This window comes from Hesperophylax consimilis, chromosome 23 (genome assembly GCF_061612785.1).
Source record: "Hesperophylax consimilis isolate HC1 chromosome 23, BYU_Hcon_1.0, whole genome shotgun sequence".
NCBI classification, from domain to species: Eukaryota; Metazoa; Arthropoda; class Insecta; order Trichoptera; family Limnephilidae; genus Hesperophylax; species Hesperophylax consimilis.
Window position 1 is genome coordinate 25,084,675 of NC_142858.1, and position 18,474 is coordinate 25,103,148.

At 32.8% G+C, this 18,474-nt stretch overlaps 1 protein-coding gene across 1 annotated transcript in view; it reads right to left on the bottom strand.

The window, feature by feature from the left end:
* Nucleotides 1-18,474, bottom strand: part of mirr (iroquois-class homeodomain protein mirror) — a 99,226-nt gene that overhangs the window by 28,589 nt on the left and 52,163 nt on the right. The gene's annotated exons all lie outside the window — the stretch shown is intronic.

The window sequence follows — 18,474 nt, forward strand, 5'->3', positions numbered from 1 at the left end:
GTGTCCAGTCATCAGGGTTCACTTGTAATATATACATAGGAAGTCACGTCAATGGTAAGGGGGGGGACACAGCGGAAATAGGAAACGCTCTGTCAACACATTATGAATGTCAAAGGCTCTGGAATTTTAATTTTAATGTGTAGTCAATAGTCAATATACAATATAGCCTGTCAAAGTGTCAATGCTTCGAGTTTCATGTATTCGATGAACTCAAAACAATTCGTGAACGATGTACGAAATAAAATGTTAAATTAATATTTAAACAGAATTATCATTGTAGTAAATTTACATTTATGGTTCCCTGTTCTTTTTGCTCTGATCGGTATACGGTTTACGGAAATACATATTTCAGACAAAAGACATGTGCATACCGCAAACAGATGATAAAATGATGAATAAAAGCGAATTAATTATTCCTCCTAGAATTGGTTCTGGTACTTTGATGACAAAAAAATTATATCGAGTGAACAATTATTTGGGCAATAAATACCGCAATTCTCTTTTGGTAATAATTTATTCGCACGTTTTTTTTCTGTCTGTGATGCGTATGGAGTACACAACGATACGATGAAGAAAAAGGTATTTTGAAAGTGATGAAAACTGAAATTGTAATATTTGTATGAAGGACGTTATAAAAACATTTATTACAGTAGGATTGAAATGAAATATTATTTTAAGGCTATTAATTCTGGGAATAACAAATAATATCCAAAAACGGTACTTACCTATGAAAGAACAAGTATTCAATAATGTACAACATATACATGTAGTCATTTGTACCTACGTGTTATGAATATGGCCTGCTAGCTACCTACTATTACGAAATTCAAATTTCGGAATATCCACAAACGGTAGCTACGAAAAACATATGATAGTATTATTATCTTATTGACTGTGCAGTATAAGATTGTTGTAAACGTAAATGGTGCCCTCTGTTATTAAAAAAAAAATCGTTGAAGTTTTCAAACCGCGGCAGCGGGTTTTTTTTCGCTATTTACCATTATTCCTTATTTCTATTGTTAAGTTCACATAATTTAAATTGGTTCTCTTCACTATAATATTTCCGTCAATTTAATTAATAATATCAAAACTATAATCAGTTATATCAACATTGTGCATACTATAATAAACTACTACTGTTAAACTTATAATATTATACCAACCAAATAAAGTATAACTAAAAACTTATGGATAGGTAAGTAGGTACCTACCTAATAAATAACCTAATCAAAGTTTTTGTGGTTATGTAAAGCAACAAAATATAAATACACTATTAAGAGGCAAACTAAATTATGTACCTAATAATTTTGAGAGATATATTAGTAAAATCTTTGGTTAGTATATCTAAACTTTTTTAATAATTTTCAAGAAATGGACCATGGAAAAGGTTTGTAAATATCGATGTATACCAAAGTAGATTTATTTTCATATTAACAACTACCAATGCAATATCAATACCAAAGATATTATTTAGTTTGTCAATAATTAATTTGTATTATCGCACATGGTAAACCAATTAAGTATCTAATATGCCATCATAGAATCAACACAACGTTCACCAGCGTATTTATTTCTCCTTAAAATATCACTTCCATCGTTTGAATCAGCTTTTGAATTAACATGTCAGCACGAAAATAACTCAAACCTTTGTGTCATTAGCGTTATGATCATAAATTCATTCAATAATATAAGATTGCGATTAAAGAAACACAATTTTATTTGTAAGATTTTAATGCGAGAACGATTTTTAAAAGGCTCCCATACTGAGATCCATCCCAAGTTTGCAGTCGCCAAATGCTTAAATATATCTGGTGGCCCAAGGGTTGTGGCGCCAAGTGGCGTATATATTCTAAAAATATTCCACTGTCCGTTACTTAGAGCGCTTACGTTATTGAGTGTGGAAGGGGGTTAGATAAGATCCTCGAAATGAACTTCGCTCGATCAATCAGTCATAACTCCGCAACGGAAATTGTTACATGAATTATTCGTACATCGTCGTGTATATCTTGAGGTGCTCTAAATAGTAAGCTTAGCAAAAAAAAACATAAATTATGCCCTGTGATGAACGAAAGTCGTTTTCGCGTAACGGTAGTGTAGAGATACTACCCACACCAATTTTTTCTTAACATAGTTTAAATATTGATGTATTTTAGCGTTGTCAATATTGTGATCATGAAATCAAATCAATAAGTTATATTATTCCGATGAAAAAACTACGGCATTTGATTTAGAGATTTAAAGATAATTAAAACAATAAGATTTATTTACTTCGTTGTTAGTGCGTTAGTATAGATGTATTGTTTTATTCTTTATGAATAGTATACTTATGGTGGCCGGCGATTACCACGATATGCATGTAAGAATTTGATATTACAAGATATGACACGATGGTTACTTCTGTTTTATTTCTAAAATTGGTTTACTGTGCACGTATCTCGCGACACGCGGACATACTAACCATCAAGGTGTGGACTGCATAATTACCATACCAGGTGACAATCCAAAATCAATTTGACCGCTTTCTGGTATGAATATCCATTGCTAGAATTCATAATTATTATAGTGAGCCATCGTTCACTGAAGTAAAAAAATTGAAAACAGATATGATACTAAATTAATACAACATGTAAAATACTGTTGGAATATTTAAGATAAAAATGAATGGATATGAACACGAAATTAAGAGAACATGGACAATTTTGCTAGAATATTTAAGATTAAATTTAATTGATAGTGACACAAAGTTCTGTTTTTATATCAAAATGCAAAAAAAAAATCGTGTCATTTTGTAGATTCATTGGAGTGTACACTAAAATAATCATTTAATAAATATAATTTATAGAATTTACCTTATTCAGTGAAGATAGCTGTATTTTTAACGTTGGATTCATAGTAGGTACAATGGATAGAGGCGTTGAAACAAATTGTACATTGAAGAAATACTTTGATTCTGACAACATTTTATGACGGGTTATCCCGTAGAAATCACCGTAAGCCTACTTATATATAAATATAAATCAAACCGAAGAACATATAATAATGCGTGTTATTTTCTTCTTCGTATGTCCTCATTGATATCTCCCATGCTGAGATTTCATTTACATATTCATAAAAATTAGTAGAATGAATAATATGAAGTCATTACAAATATACTAACCACTCGTCAATAGTCACGTCAATAACTGGAAAATGGAGTATTTGAAATTTCTCACCCTCATTGAAATACAAATCATACCTCTTAATGTTAATACGGAGACACATAAACAGAGCATAGTGCTATATAGCCAATGAATTCACCTATATTTTAATGTTTATACCTTATTTTTAGGATTTATGAAAAATATAAAAAAAATCGTAAATGAGAGAATTCTGCGGTATAAAAATCGGCATATTATGGTGTGCGAACACTCAAGACGTTTTGCAAACTCGGCATTATACGCCGAAAATCACTCGAGTGGTTATGTAGTGTGTTTTCTGAAATAATTATAAATATGTTGCATGGTGTTTTTCAGTACAATTGAGTATTTTAAGTTATTGTAAGTTTCAGTCTATATTTGGTGTCAATCTATTCTCTGTTTTTGATCTCCCTATGTTTTGTATCAAGCATTTTTATTTGAGATTTAAATGTTATTTTTTAATGAGCTTGAGATTTTGTTGTAAGGTTTAGCACCATGTTATAGTAAGCTTTTTGGTCTGATGTTGTAGTTGCTTGTTGCATATATTTTTGACCTTGAGATCTATTATTTTATAAATACTTGTTAGTTTTGTATTTATGAATATGAAAGAGGATTGTTAAACATAAAAATGTAGAGCATTAACTGCATTCGGTCAAACATAAACTAAAAACAAGAGTTACAAAGTACGCCTCACAGCCTAAGTATACTAAATAATACTAGTATTAGTACTGAAAATTGGCAAAGTTTCAATTATCAACTTCCAAGTAACAACTTCAATCACATTATCAATGTTAAAAAATCTTTTTGATCACGTAGCCGCGTTCCCGAGGAGCTAGGTAGTACTTGTGTTTTTGATAATAACGTTTGGCACCTAGCCTGCAAAAGCGCTGCATTTATGGCAGTCAGCCCTAAGTATTCATGTCACACCGCCATAGCTTCGAAAACCATTTTTGTCGTCAGTGATTAGCACGTGATGGTATCACAAGAGACTGACATCCGGTACAATGGTATTACCATGGTACATATTTAGTTATATTTGCCGCTGGCTAAATGCTCATGAAGCGCGATGAACCCTTCGATTTACATTGTTTTATAAATTTTATTTTTCATGTAAATAATGGTACGAGTATATGAAATGTTACTTGGCTATTTCGTGTATACCCATTTTATGAAATACTAGCACAAGCCCGTGAAAAATCACGAAATCCGACTTTACTTGTCAAATTAAAAGTAAAAGGAATTTAATCAGTAGTAATGGGTACACATTTCAAGAATAGAAAATTTTAATTTTCTGATTAAAAAAATATATTATTAAATAATTAGTACAAAAGAAATCTGTTAAAAAATATTGCCTACAAAACATGTACGTAGGTAATTTACAATCAGTTCCAATTTTTATTTACAATCAGTTCTAGAGTTCATTGAACCAGATATACACAGAAACACAGAACTGAAAATAGGTATTATAAAAGTGGTGTTTACTTAGTTATTGTTTTGATTTTAAACTATAATGTTACATCACATAGTATATGCTTGGTATGAAAAAAAATAGTATGGAATTTTTGATGATCACCTAAAGGGCGCATAACAAAATGAGAAAATAAAGAAGGTAATTTATTTAGTGCAAACCAATTCTTTTAATATTTGCATAGGCTGTTATTATTTGTAAAATTTTACATTTTTACATTAATCCCAAATACAATTAACAATTTTTCTAGTATTTGTATCAGAGATTTGCTACTATCTCAATCGAATAGATTTTTTGTACTTTTCGTGTTTATACCAAGAGGTATGTGCGACACGTTCTTAATTTGTACAGGAACCTGTGTCTGATGAGTATTTCTTTGTATTTTTTGTACTTTTCGTGTTTATACCACTAGGTATGTGTGACATGTTCTTAAGCTGTATACGAACCTATGTCTGACTAGTATTTCTTTGTAATTTGTTTGTTTAAACAAGATATGTGTGATATTTTCTTTTTAGGTATTATGTGCAAAACCTCTGATTGGTGATTCTAACGATACTAGTATATTTATTGTCTAACAAATAATGTCTTGCAATATTTTTCTATATCCCGTCAAGGAACTCACATTTGTTTGGTGATGCACAATATGTGTTTTGACGAGCGTTCATCGTGAACCTTTAACCGATTTATTAAACCTACTTTAGTGAATGTACAGTAATCTGTAAGAAATTTAGTTAATCATGGGTGCCTTAAGTATCCATTCTTCAAAAGTAAATCTATAAAATCCGTGTATATTGCCAGTGCAGTCGGTAAGTTATGCAGGCATTATGCAGGTACCTAGCAATCAATATGATGAATGCATTTTGCATTCATCGCGTTAACCCAACTAACATCGTGTTGCTATAAGATCGATTCCATGCGATGGAGCCATAAATGCTTACGAAGGTGTATAAGTATACGTCGCTAATCATCCTGTTTTATTGTTTTCCAATAATTATAAAGTAGTATTATAACACTTAATTTTATGCAATGGTCTTTACGAAAATACTCCAATTAGGAACTTTTGAGATATTATAGATGTTTTATTGTTTATTTCTATTTTTCACGTTTATTTTAATTGTTTGATTGAAAGTTAAGGAGTAATTTTCAGAGTAATAAAATGCTAACGACGTAATATTACAGTAGTGGACACAAATATAAAATTATAACAAATATGTATACAAAATGAGTGATGTTTTGGAGGTGATGGACCGAGATGCTAATAGAGGATTTCAGAAAATTGGTAATTTTTGTCCGTGGTTACAAAACTTGTATTATATCCATTCTGTGACTCTAATTCCTAACCTAACCCAACCACATGCTTTACCTCTGTGACTCGTTCTAACAATTTTCCTAGCCTAACCTAACCGTATGCTTTATGACTCGTATTTCAGAAACAATTTTTCTAACCTAACCTAATCGTCTGACTTACCTCTGTGACTCGTTTTCCGGGAAGAGTCTTCCTAACTTACTCTGTGACTCGTTTTGCAGGAACAATTTTATGTTAATTCAATTAAATCATCAAATCAGGTTTCCGCGGAAGCGCCAATCCACTATTAATTTATCTTTTCGACTGCTCCCTTGTGAAGTTCGCTGGGCTTACTGTACCACTTAACAGAAAGGGGATTAGCCGGTGACAAGTGTTGCATATAGGATTTAGATTGTCAGCCATTTTGCCAGCAGCACTATACGTGCTGTGTGGATTAACCGCTTCAGCCGCAGTGCTCTATGTCATCGAAACTCGACTCATATGGGTGGGTCAGAATAATTATGGATCAAGTCTATCCAATGAGATAAATATTGGAAGTAACATAAGTGTTTATGAAACCAAGCGGTGTTTTCATGTTACAAACTTAACATATTTTGATGGCTTAAGAAATAAACTTAAACGATAAGCTAAAACATTATTGTTATATCTTAGTTTTATTGCCAATATTTCTTGGCTTACCGGAAAACTAATAGGAATACTATATATATCATAATAGTATATTACTTGTTTTACAAGAGATTATTTATTAACAATTCACACTTAATATTAAGGCGTTGCACTACGTCGTGTAATATTTTAAATTGAGCCGGTATCAATAACACGCCTTATGTAGATGGCGATAAGGTTTAAATTCCCGCTTAACACCATCCGCCTATTTTGATTTATGCAAGAAAAAAACATGGCCAAAAAGTGCCTTTTATTTTATTTTGTGGATGTTCAGGCATAAATATTAAATTTTTTTCCGATCATTTTATAAATAACTTAATTTGCCACATTATACAATAAAATCATAACCGAAAATGGGTTCGCAAGTAGGAGATTTTGAACTTTAAAGCAGTTTTCATAGGCCTTTAAATTATCTTTTTCTGGGCTTATAAAAAGACTTAAAGATGTATTCTACTCGCAGTATTTAATTAAATTATCTGAAACATTTCTAGGCGAACAAATTTTCTAACCAAAAACACATTATTTTGAATTACTACGTATGGCATCGCCTTATGATTTTATTTTGTGGCGACACTTTTAAACTTGTGGTATTGATGCATAAGGTAGAGAGTCTTTCTTTTAAATGTGGACTTGATCCATAATTATTCTGACCCAACTGACATATGTTATGTACCCGCGTTGACCTGATTGGAAATTAATGTAAGTTTTGTAGCCATGCAAATACTGAATCAATGTTGATACTGAATCTCTATGTGATGAAATCCGCGCTTTTGGTGTGCTTGTCGGTTAAGGCTTGACGTGCTATAAGGCGATGGGCAACGCTGAAGAAGAAGAACATAATATAAACCTACTATGTAGTTCGCTCATGTTATTTGTAGGTTACTTTTAAATACAAAACTAATGAAATGTCTAGATTTAGATAAGTTTTCTAAATTAATTGAAGAAGTTAATACTTGGAGTCTATTCGTTTACCTAAACAAAACCTAACCTAAAAGTTTTGTCAAACGCCCTGCAAATTTCTTCCTCATCCACATTGTTAGGTACATCGATTAGGTACATCAAGGTCTATCGATCCGATTCAAGTTTTTGATTTCATTCGTAATAACAATCTTCAACTTCCTTCCTTCCTCTTTCAGTTCGATGTCTTGTTGCCTACGTAAGTAAATATAGTTTTATCATAAAACATCAGCATAGGATATAATCAGATATATAATATGATTTATTTGTATAGCCAGTTACCTACACAGTATTTTGTATGCGAGACGAGACGTTAAAAGAAGATGTAACCCATTATCCGGCGTGTATTCTCGTGTGCTTACGTTTCATTGCATTCGACAGACACCCCTTATAATTAATATATCCGTACAATGAGCACCCTCTAACCAGGCGTCGTTAGCAGAAGAAGAATCGTGGCACCGAACGCTAGAGGGCTAAGCTTCAATTTAATATTAATAAAATAAAAGACACATTCAAAACAGATGCGCGTTAAAAATTTGATTGATGATCTGGCTCAGAATGGGCTGCGGGGTTTTACTCGCGACAACCCGTTGTAATGAGCGCAGCAAAATATCACACATCATTTACATGTGTTGTGAAGGGTTAGAAATGACATTTGCATCAAAAGTAGGTGTGGATTTCCAAATCTAGGAAGTGATCTCCGGCCTTGGTGATGCATAACTCTGATTGATTACCTGTGTCAAATATATTTCTAAATATTTTTTCGACGTGTCTAATGCAGTGAGTAATGTATATACGTGTTTATTTTTGACGCGGATATTTGATTCAAGTTATGACGTTAAACGCAGAGTTGTTTCGCGTTGCGAGTTGGAAGAAAATTACATTGATATTGTAAACCCCGATAAAAAAAGGGTGCGAAAAGAAGCAAATTTTAAATGTTCTTAAAGTTTAATTATGAATATAGTGATATTAGAATGATCGAAAAATTTAAATAAATTGATGTTTTAAGATTTTTCTACACTGCATGCATAATTTTTTGTATTGCGGTACATTTGCCACATGATAGTAAAGCTTTCAACACTCGCATTTGAATTGATTTTGGAGGGAATAAAAATTGAACGAAAGATTTTAGCAAATAATGTTTTTATGAAATTTTAATTGTCGAATGAATGACTCGAGTGTAAATGCAAATGCCCATAACGTCAAACGTAAGATTAAATCGTTGGGTGTTGATAATGTAATCTGCGAAAAAATCGTTAAAAGAGCTCCCGCTCCGCGAAACTGGAGGAAAAAAACGACGTCTCACATTCGCGCGCCTCTGTGCCCGTCGCGATGTCGGGTCCAACTCTTGCCTCGCAATTAAAAATGCATAAATCATGCTACGCCACTGCGCAGTCAGCCAGTGGCGGCTCGTTAACCGAGCGAGGGGCGAAGAAATATAAAGGGGGGGCAGGGGCATTAGCTTCGTTAATGCCCAAATCGTCCGACCCCCTCTCAAAATAGTAAATAATGTGCGCCACTGAAAAATAAATGAACAACCCCCAATGGAGGGGAGTGGTTGAGAATGTAATTTTTAAACAAACCCCAGAAGCCGAATGATTCGAAATGCATTCATTCTAGTACTGTTTGATTATTCAGTTAAAACAAAATAATTGATGAGTATTCAAGAAAAATAACTGGATGCGCGAAATCCACGAATTCACATATTATATGTACACTGAGGAGGTAACAAAGCCTTTCGAGTACTAGACCCCAGACAGATCGATGGAATTGATTAGGTACTGTTTTATGTCCAATTATTTTCACCAGAAGTAAGGATAATTTGACCTTTCTTCCGTACACGGGACACACAGACATGCCCATAACAAACTTCTACCGGTTTAAATCACTTCGGGGTATGTTTTTTTCTGAATCTTGGTAATATAATTATACCGTTAACTCGATATACTCTAAAAATTATTTGAAATATTCAGACATTTTTCATGAAAAATTTAACATGTCATTATTTGACCTCACCTCAAAAGTGAAAGAACTACATCATAAGACATAGTTTAAATTAATAATGCTTTGTTTTTCTTACAATTTTTTTTCTTAACAGTTGAATCGTTTAATTCTTTCTTGAATCATCTTCTATGCGATAAATCGTTTTTTATGTGAATACCGCTCAAGAGCTTTAACTCCTCCCAGCCGTCTGGATCCAGTAAAACTATGGCATCTCCAGTTGGGTATGTTGTGAGGCTGAACGTAGTGGGGAGGAGAAGGAGAAGAAGAAGAGGAAGTTGGGGGAGTACCTAACTATTCAGATATGGTTTTCAAATACGGCTATAGCCATTTCAAGCAATATTTAAATTCTTAATGGTGGTCTTACACCAGGGCGATACTTAAAGTATCTTCCAAACTGGAACGTGTCGCGAGTATACTACATATTATTTTTAATTAATAAATTGTGAAATAACAAAAATTCCGAAATTTACTTGAGTACACCGGGAATCGAATCCGTAACCTTTGGATTTCTATTCGAGATCCTTACTCCTGGACCACGGAGCCATCAATTTATATATGTGTCAATTATATTTGTAGGGTTTGAGAGTTATCTGTGGTGCCCCGGCAAAATAGTGAATTTGTTTTGATCATGCAAATGCTAACGCGTATGTTTTAATAATTCTTGATCGATACACCAGGAATTCAATATGCAATTCAAATGTGCAGCCGGAATATCATCGGCAGTACGAACGTGCATTCCATCTCCTTTTGACATCCATTAATTGCGGACCAATAAAATTAATATACATATTATTCACGAACATAATATAAATATGTACTAAAGGTGCTTAGTGTCTGTCTTACTTTCGTAACTGGAACATTATAATAAAACTAATGACAGTATATATAAACGAAGTTAGATACTTATTGTAAATGTAAATATCTATACTTAATGTAAATGTAAATATGAATACTTAATGCAAATGAAAATATCTATATTTAATGTAAATGTAAATATCTATACTTAATTTGAGTGTAAATATCTTTGTTATAGTGTGATTAAAGACGAAACATAGGTTAAAAATGGGATCTCAAAGTAAGATTCTAAAAATTCAGGGCGAATTTTCGCCAAAATATGGAGATTATAATCTTATCTTTTAATCTATTTTCCTTATATTATGTGTTCCTATTGACAACCTACCCGAAGAAACGTAAAAATTTAACTATAATAAAAATAACTAATTTCGTAATTAATTACTCTATCTGTAACTCCAGTTCAGTGAATTCTAGAACTTGTGCTTTGAAGTTATGTTTCATTTTCAAAATTGAACAAGCCATAACAAAATATTTTTAACGAAATATTATATTACTTCAATTTTCAAAAATGAAACTGATTTGTCGAGAATTCGGGCTATCCCCATCGATGTATTATATTTAGATGAGACACGAAGCGAAAAAAATGGTTACACATTTTTTACCTTCATTTATTCAAATTTTGCCTCCAGCACTCCCAACGTTTCGACGAGATATTAATTCGAAATAGCGCCTCTACGACTATCCCGAGATGTCCAAAATAAATTACTTATAAAATCGCTTAAACATCGCAACCGTTTTTTTTGTTTGTTTGTGATCTATGTATCGTAATATTAATGTAATATAAAAATCAGCGTGGGTTAAGTCCACTAAATACTTGAACCGTTATAAGCGTGTTCCGTGAGCCCAAAGTAAGATTAATATTTCCTTACCTAATCTAAAATAGAAATTAATCAACATTTTCAAAAAATCAAAAAAAATTCTTTGAGCAGATTAAATTGGCGAAATCGGTTTTCATTCACATTGGTTGAGATCACACTTCTATATATTACCAGTTCAGTGCTAGGGACTTTATTGTTTATTTATTACGTAATTCAAAATCACTTTATACAAATAGAATTATAAGTATCACTTAGTTGTTAGAAGCAGTCTTACTACCTGTATGAATAGCGTTCGAATTTACATCTCGCATTGGGAAATTATTATTTGAAGATGTTGTAAAATGTGTATATAATAGCGCATACGCGTGAAAAATCACGGGATATTATAATTGTGGGATTTGTGAAGCTGAAAGTACTCATAAAAATATATATTTGCCGCGAAACGATGTCTTTCAAAAGACGATCAGAAATATACATTTCGAATAAACATCGTTAAGAAAAATTACAAGATATGTTAAAAAATTTAACAAAAGAAAAACACATTTGAAATATTGTTTTTTTTTTACATTAACTCCACACGGGAGGCGTTGAGGAAAATAAATTTCTTCAAGACCTATGTCACATGTGGGGATGCTGTGTGGAGGTCCTTTTGAGGAGAGGGTGGAGGGAAAACGAAACACAGAGACCGGCAAAGTACAAGTCGTACATTCGACCCGTTCTCACAACAAATGTGAACCGTGTGCATATGTAGGGCAGACGTTTTGCGCGTTTCCTGTCTATGCACAGGTGTCGAAGGGATCAATGATGCCAGTTCCTTGGAACATCTTCCATTTTAAAACTGGCAGAATAAGGACGGTATAACAAAATAATTTTAGAAACTACCTACTGAATTGCTTCGAATTTTCAAATATATGAAAAAAAAATAATAATAGCAAATCTCAGTTCCAGAGGTCATTGAACCGGAGATACACAGAGACACACCACCGAATACAATGCTTATAATAATCAATTCATTGTTAGCGTCAGTCCCATGTCTCTGAATTGTTTCAATTATGATTCTTAGACAGAAGAAGATTGATGTAAAACAGAAGAAAAACTTTGACGCTGAGAATTTGTGGTATTCCCCATTTAGGCCCGCCCCAGTAAAGCCGCCGAGATGGGAAGAATTTATGTAGGTATGTGGGTATTTAATTTACATGTTTATTTCATAGGACCTCTAAATATCTATTTAATTTCTTGAAACCTTTTGGAAGTATATCGTTATTCCATTGCTTTAAATTAAGTGGTGGAATTTAAAGTGAAATTTTCGAGTGTATTATAAAGGGTGTAAAGGGTCGGCGGTTTTGTGGCAAGGAAGGAATATCCGCGTTCAAAGGGGATGATTTCACGAATGTGTATATAATTAATTTCTTGATAATGGTAGGAAAATTCTCAATCTGTTTTATCTATCGCTTAAAGTTCTAAATCTATCCAAGGATAAATAAATAATATCTTGGCAATTAGAATCTATTTGATAGAATTTTATGCAATTATTTTATTAGATATATACTAGCAGAGTTATTATATTTCCAGCTTTGAAAAACACAATTAATAAAAATAATTGTCCTTTAAAGTTTTAAATAAAATTTATCACTTGTTTGAATTCTTCACAAAATGAGTTCTAATTTTGAAAATTGTACTTAAGTTGAAACAAATTCGAGTTCATTGAACAAGATTTCACACATGACGAAAAGACAACCGAAATTTGTCTGCTGGATGATGATATCTACAATTAAATAATATGATATTTGTTATGATTTATTTTTGGGGTCTTATACCGTGTTGCTCTAATACGTTCTTTAGTCAACACGTAAGGCAGATATGTGATGCCCTGATGATGGACACTGCAATGCTGCCCGGAACGTTGGCTAACACGGCATAATTCTCAAAATACTTTTGAAAACGACGATTCCGAAACCGGTGAGAGCGAAAATTTGCGTACTTTAGAAGCTAATGAATTTTGTCACAAATTATCTTGAATAACAAAATGATACGTAAAACAACTTTGACAATAATTCAATAAGCTATTCTAGGTGTAAAGAAAACTGTTTTTGATTTATCACCGTGTAAGATTATTATTCTTTCTTGACAAATAAATTCTATTTACAAATGTGAGCCCACATTTGCGAATGTATTTTAAAAATAATATTCATCCATCAACCATCAACATTCTCGAACAAATTATGTGTAGAGCTGTCCATACGGTTCAATTACGTCCCACGCACAATTTAACATTCGAACCGCTTTACATTACTCTTATACGAATGATATCATTAAAATAATCTCATTATTGATACAGGAATGGGGTATTCCATGCCCATATTGGTCTCCGTAAGGCCACGAAGATGACAGAATAATGATCGTCTAGTAAATCTGTGCCGGTCAATGTTGGTTGACATAAAGATTGGGCAACCTCTAGTAGGAGACTTCCTGCGGCTGTTTTTATAGCTCGGGTAATAAAAGTGTGTTTTTATTAGGACCCCGCTGGCGTGGAGCTGCGGGTTCTCTATTTAGAGTTACACTCGGGGACTCAATCCGCTCCGCGCAATCCGTGTTCCGATATAAACACCGCGAGGACTTTCTTTACCCTGGCACCTAAGACCTTTCACTGCCTCTCTTCAGCATTAAAATTTAAACTTAACCATATGTTTTTCTTTATTTTTTAATCTGAAACATCTTTTGTATCATCGTTTCTTTCTTTATTTTTTAATAAAGATGAAATAATAGTTAGATTTTCAAAAATATCAACACTTGTTTACTTTCATTTTCACTTCCTTCAATAAGAATCAATTTCGATGTTTCACGTCCGCCGGGAGACACGAGACAGATATTTTTTTATACTATCGTCACAGTTTTCATTATGTTATTTTTAACTACTCTTGTATACAAAGTACATGCATCGTTAGAACAAGAATAATTTTTGCTGTACAAATTAAAAAGAGCGAAAATTAACCTTTTTCTATTCATAATAGAATAGATTTTTCTGAATAATTTAAAATTATTAAACAATTAAATTATTTGTAATAATATAATCTGAAGTAGTATTTTATCTGCTTTCAAAATAGTATATCATTTTGGGAAAGAAAAGTTCTAAAACTATTTGAAAATGAATGACAATCAGAAATATTTAAAAATAAACATGAATCTGACAGGTCATTTATAAGTGACTTGACGAAAAAATCTCAAAATAACCGAGGGGTTAACTTTTTGTATTGATTCTTCGTATGACAGAAGAGAGTTGATGAAATACAGTTGTTGATGGATATGATGCATTAACACTGCTTTACATTTTAAATAAATACAAAAAAAATCAGTGCACAAATATTGTTAATGGTTTTGGAAGTGATATTAGGAAGGCATATTCATAATATACAGGACCAACCGATAAAACACTATCAATTGGTTGTATCTACAAAGCGAAACGATCAAATTCTCTTGATTGATGGACGCTTAACAGAATTCAGAATGCTAATCACGAAGTTTTAAATACCAACACGGCGCATTTGCAAAGCCTATCAAAGCCGCGAAGATACCGCAGAAATATGAATGTTAATATTAAATCTGTCTTTCGACTGGTGCTTACATTTGTGCTGTTTTGATGGCACAGATTTAGTGCATCATCGGTGCGATCCGGTGCGTATAACATTTAACGCCTAATGTAAAAGGTAATGCAGGAAACTTCATCAAAAGTAAAATAATCAAAGCTAGCAGTCTACAATAAAGTGATGATACCAACCCTAGTGAAAGATAAAACTGGCAGGGTAAGGATAAAAGTAGACTGAATGCTGTACAAATGAGAAGTATGTGTGGTTAAACCATCTATGACCGTGTTGAAATAAGGTTAAGACTAATATACCCATAGACATTTAACTTAATAGACTTACCCTAACATGAAATTTAAGTATCATTTTTGACGAACTGGAAGCAACTACAGCATACTTTTGTCCCTAGGGGTTTCTAGAGTACTTTAAATAAACTATGATATCAGTCGTTAATAACCAGTCTATGCGCATAAAAGTAAAGTTCGCTAAAAAAACGAAAAGATTTGCAGCGCTGTCCATTGTGGGACTTTTCTGAGCAGTTGAGCAAATTGAGTGAGGTGGGTAAATTATAACACTTTTGTAAAAGTTTCTAGCTAAATAGTGTAACAAAATATTAATTTCATATAGTGCAGATGAACAAAGATGGAGTGTAATAAAACGTAAAAGAGAATGTGAGAAGTACACGCGAACTGCCAAGAAAGCCAAAACACAACCAAATGAATCAAATACTTAGTTGGTCGATTTCAAGAACCAGAATGACAGACTAGTTGGTATAAATGAATGTAAATGTAAGACTTTTTTTAAGAAACCATTGGTTTCGAAACATGACAATTATTTTGATTTAATAGTGGTGTATTCAAAGTAAATTCATTTTATTTGAACCAAAAATTGTCTGCCAAGACAGAGAGGCGTGGCGGTTCATCCTCTCTGCCTACCCCTGCTGAAAATGGCGTGATTCTCAGTTAGTAAATTTAGACGTTGGATAAGATTAAGTCGTGTTTCTGAGAGATCGGGCCTTCTTTGCATGTCACACGCGCCGCTCGCCCACCAAAGTAAATAAAATAATGGTAATTTCCCGTTTCAATTGGTCAGCCATTGTTTTCTTCCCGGTGAATACGTTTCAATCGTTAATTGGTAAACACAATGATGTAATAACATTAAACTTCCAAGTATTTGGAAACGATTCAATATCTTAGGACGATTCTAACGAACGGTGACATGTGGGATTTTGATCGTATTTCTTGTAAATTTGTCGGGTCTGACTTATTTTATTTGCCTGGTTGTATCATATTAACTGAAACGCGACGTTTTCCATTGACATACTAGTTTTACCAACCGGTTTCGCTCAAAAACATTCTACTTTAAAATGTAAAAAAATACTACAAAAATGTTTGTGCTTTATCTGAAGATAGGTATACTATATAGTCAGAAAAAAATTAATAGTCTAGGTATATGTCATGATGCAAAATACATTTCTAGCTGATTATGTACTCAAAGGTGTGCGAATTTCATGACGCTAGCACTCCCTAATTTACGTTGTGACAGAGTTAAATAACCTCTCAGAATGTTTTATTATTACGAATTTATAAAATATTTTTTTAATTCTCACATTTTTGTAATGTTATGTAATATTTAACCGCTCTAATGGTTGGGTATGTACTTTCCGATGGGTTCATTGAAAATCGATGTGAAAACCATGAAAAACACCCGATCGGTGAAAATCCTGTTGTTCTGAAGCTGCGGCGGACCTCTTCGGGCGCAGACATTAATAATTCGCGATGTTCGGACTACGGACACGGGACACCCTCGACCCTGCCCAATCTACCCATTGCCCGGGGCCGTGTTAACCGGCCACCCTTCATGGGACGCGCGCACCGTTGTAACTACCCTCGTGCGTAGCCTGAAAAGTTTATTTTTATTTATATTTATATTTATTGATTTTCAGAGAGAAACTATATAACATTACCTAAATTGAAAAATCCAAATTTTTTTTACCTCAAAAAATTCAGGAGTCACTGGTTAAAATAATAAATAATACACAAGATATAAAGAATTTTTAGCCGTAGTAAGCGTTCAAAGATGGTTTGAAATTGAGATATGTAAATACGAATGTTAGAGGGAGCGCGCAAATATTAAAAAAAAACAATAATAATTAAGCGGAAATGGTGAAAATATTTAAAAAAAACTCGTCTCGTTTGAAATAGAGAAAAAATCTATCTAAAAATGCTTAAGTTGCATTTAAAGGTACACTGTGAATTTTTTAGGTATAACATAATTAAATAACAGAAAAAAATGTTTTGAATAATTTTCGGAGCTTGCTTTGCGATTTTTTTTCTATGGAGAGAATTTCATATATTTATCGTTTCAGCTTTACAAAGGTATAGATATTATCTTAAAAAATAACATTATTTTTTTTAGGAACTTAAAAACTTACGTTACTTAAGTGTTAAATCGAAATATGTTAAAATTGCTAGAAATTCTGAATGCGTGGCTTAAGTATATAAGTATGTCACTTAATATCCTGTACATCGTATAAGTATGTTATGCAAAAAAATTCCACATTACTTATGATTAATACCTACCGCATAGTAGATGAGCTTTGGAGTAAAGTAATTGAGTATAGTTTTTTTTTGGCACTGAGCACCAATCAATTTGCGTAATTGGGAGGTTATAATCAATGTTATAATGTTAATTAAGTGTTAATCTCAAGTGACCTACCAGTTGACCTACCACTATTCCAGTTGATTATGTACCCAAATTAACAACCAATAAACTAGGTACATCTGACGTCATCCCGATTCTAGCAAAATATAGTATGCCAAAAGCAATCCCATATCCACTTGAATTTCATACACATCCGTGAACTTATCGGATTTGAGATAAAACAATTATTTTCTTCCACGAAGTCTATCTACGTTATATAGCGCTCACTTCAATCGCATCCTGTGTCCGTTCACCAGAAAGAAAATAGAGGAGAATTGTCGACCGACAGAACATATGGGGGACCGTTTAAATTATTAATTCGGTCAAAATGTATCCTGGAAGAAGATAAAGGCACGAAAGGATGCGATCGTGTTTGATCAAACGAACCGGAGACCAGACGAATTGTAAAGGGTGATCAATATTTCGTCGGGTACACTCATACGAAATACCTATACCGATAGTAATTATAGGATAGCTTATTAATTGTATAAATAAGAACTACATTTTATATATGTTGGCTTTACAGCATCAACTATCGTATGAATCTCGGTGATGTTGAACAGTCTGAGTTGCAGAAAATTGACAAAACAAGTTGCGTATATTAATCTATTTCTGTGTCACTCGTGACGGTTGGTATTCTTAGAGAATGAATAATAATTATACTAATCTAAACTTAACGCAATACAAATGAACCCATGTTTCTTAAACGCTTCCAATACAAATAAACACCAAAAAATTCAACTGTCGGAATAACGAATAAACATCTTCTCTAATCGATACATTACATCCCAATTTCAATTGAATTCACGGGATATTATAATTACAATTTCGAAAAAGACAATTCAAATAATTTTCTGTTAAAAATTAATATTGTTGGTAGGTACCTACTTCATGGCTAGTCTGAATTATTCTTCACATAAACTGTTCCATTTATAAAAAT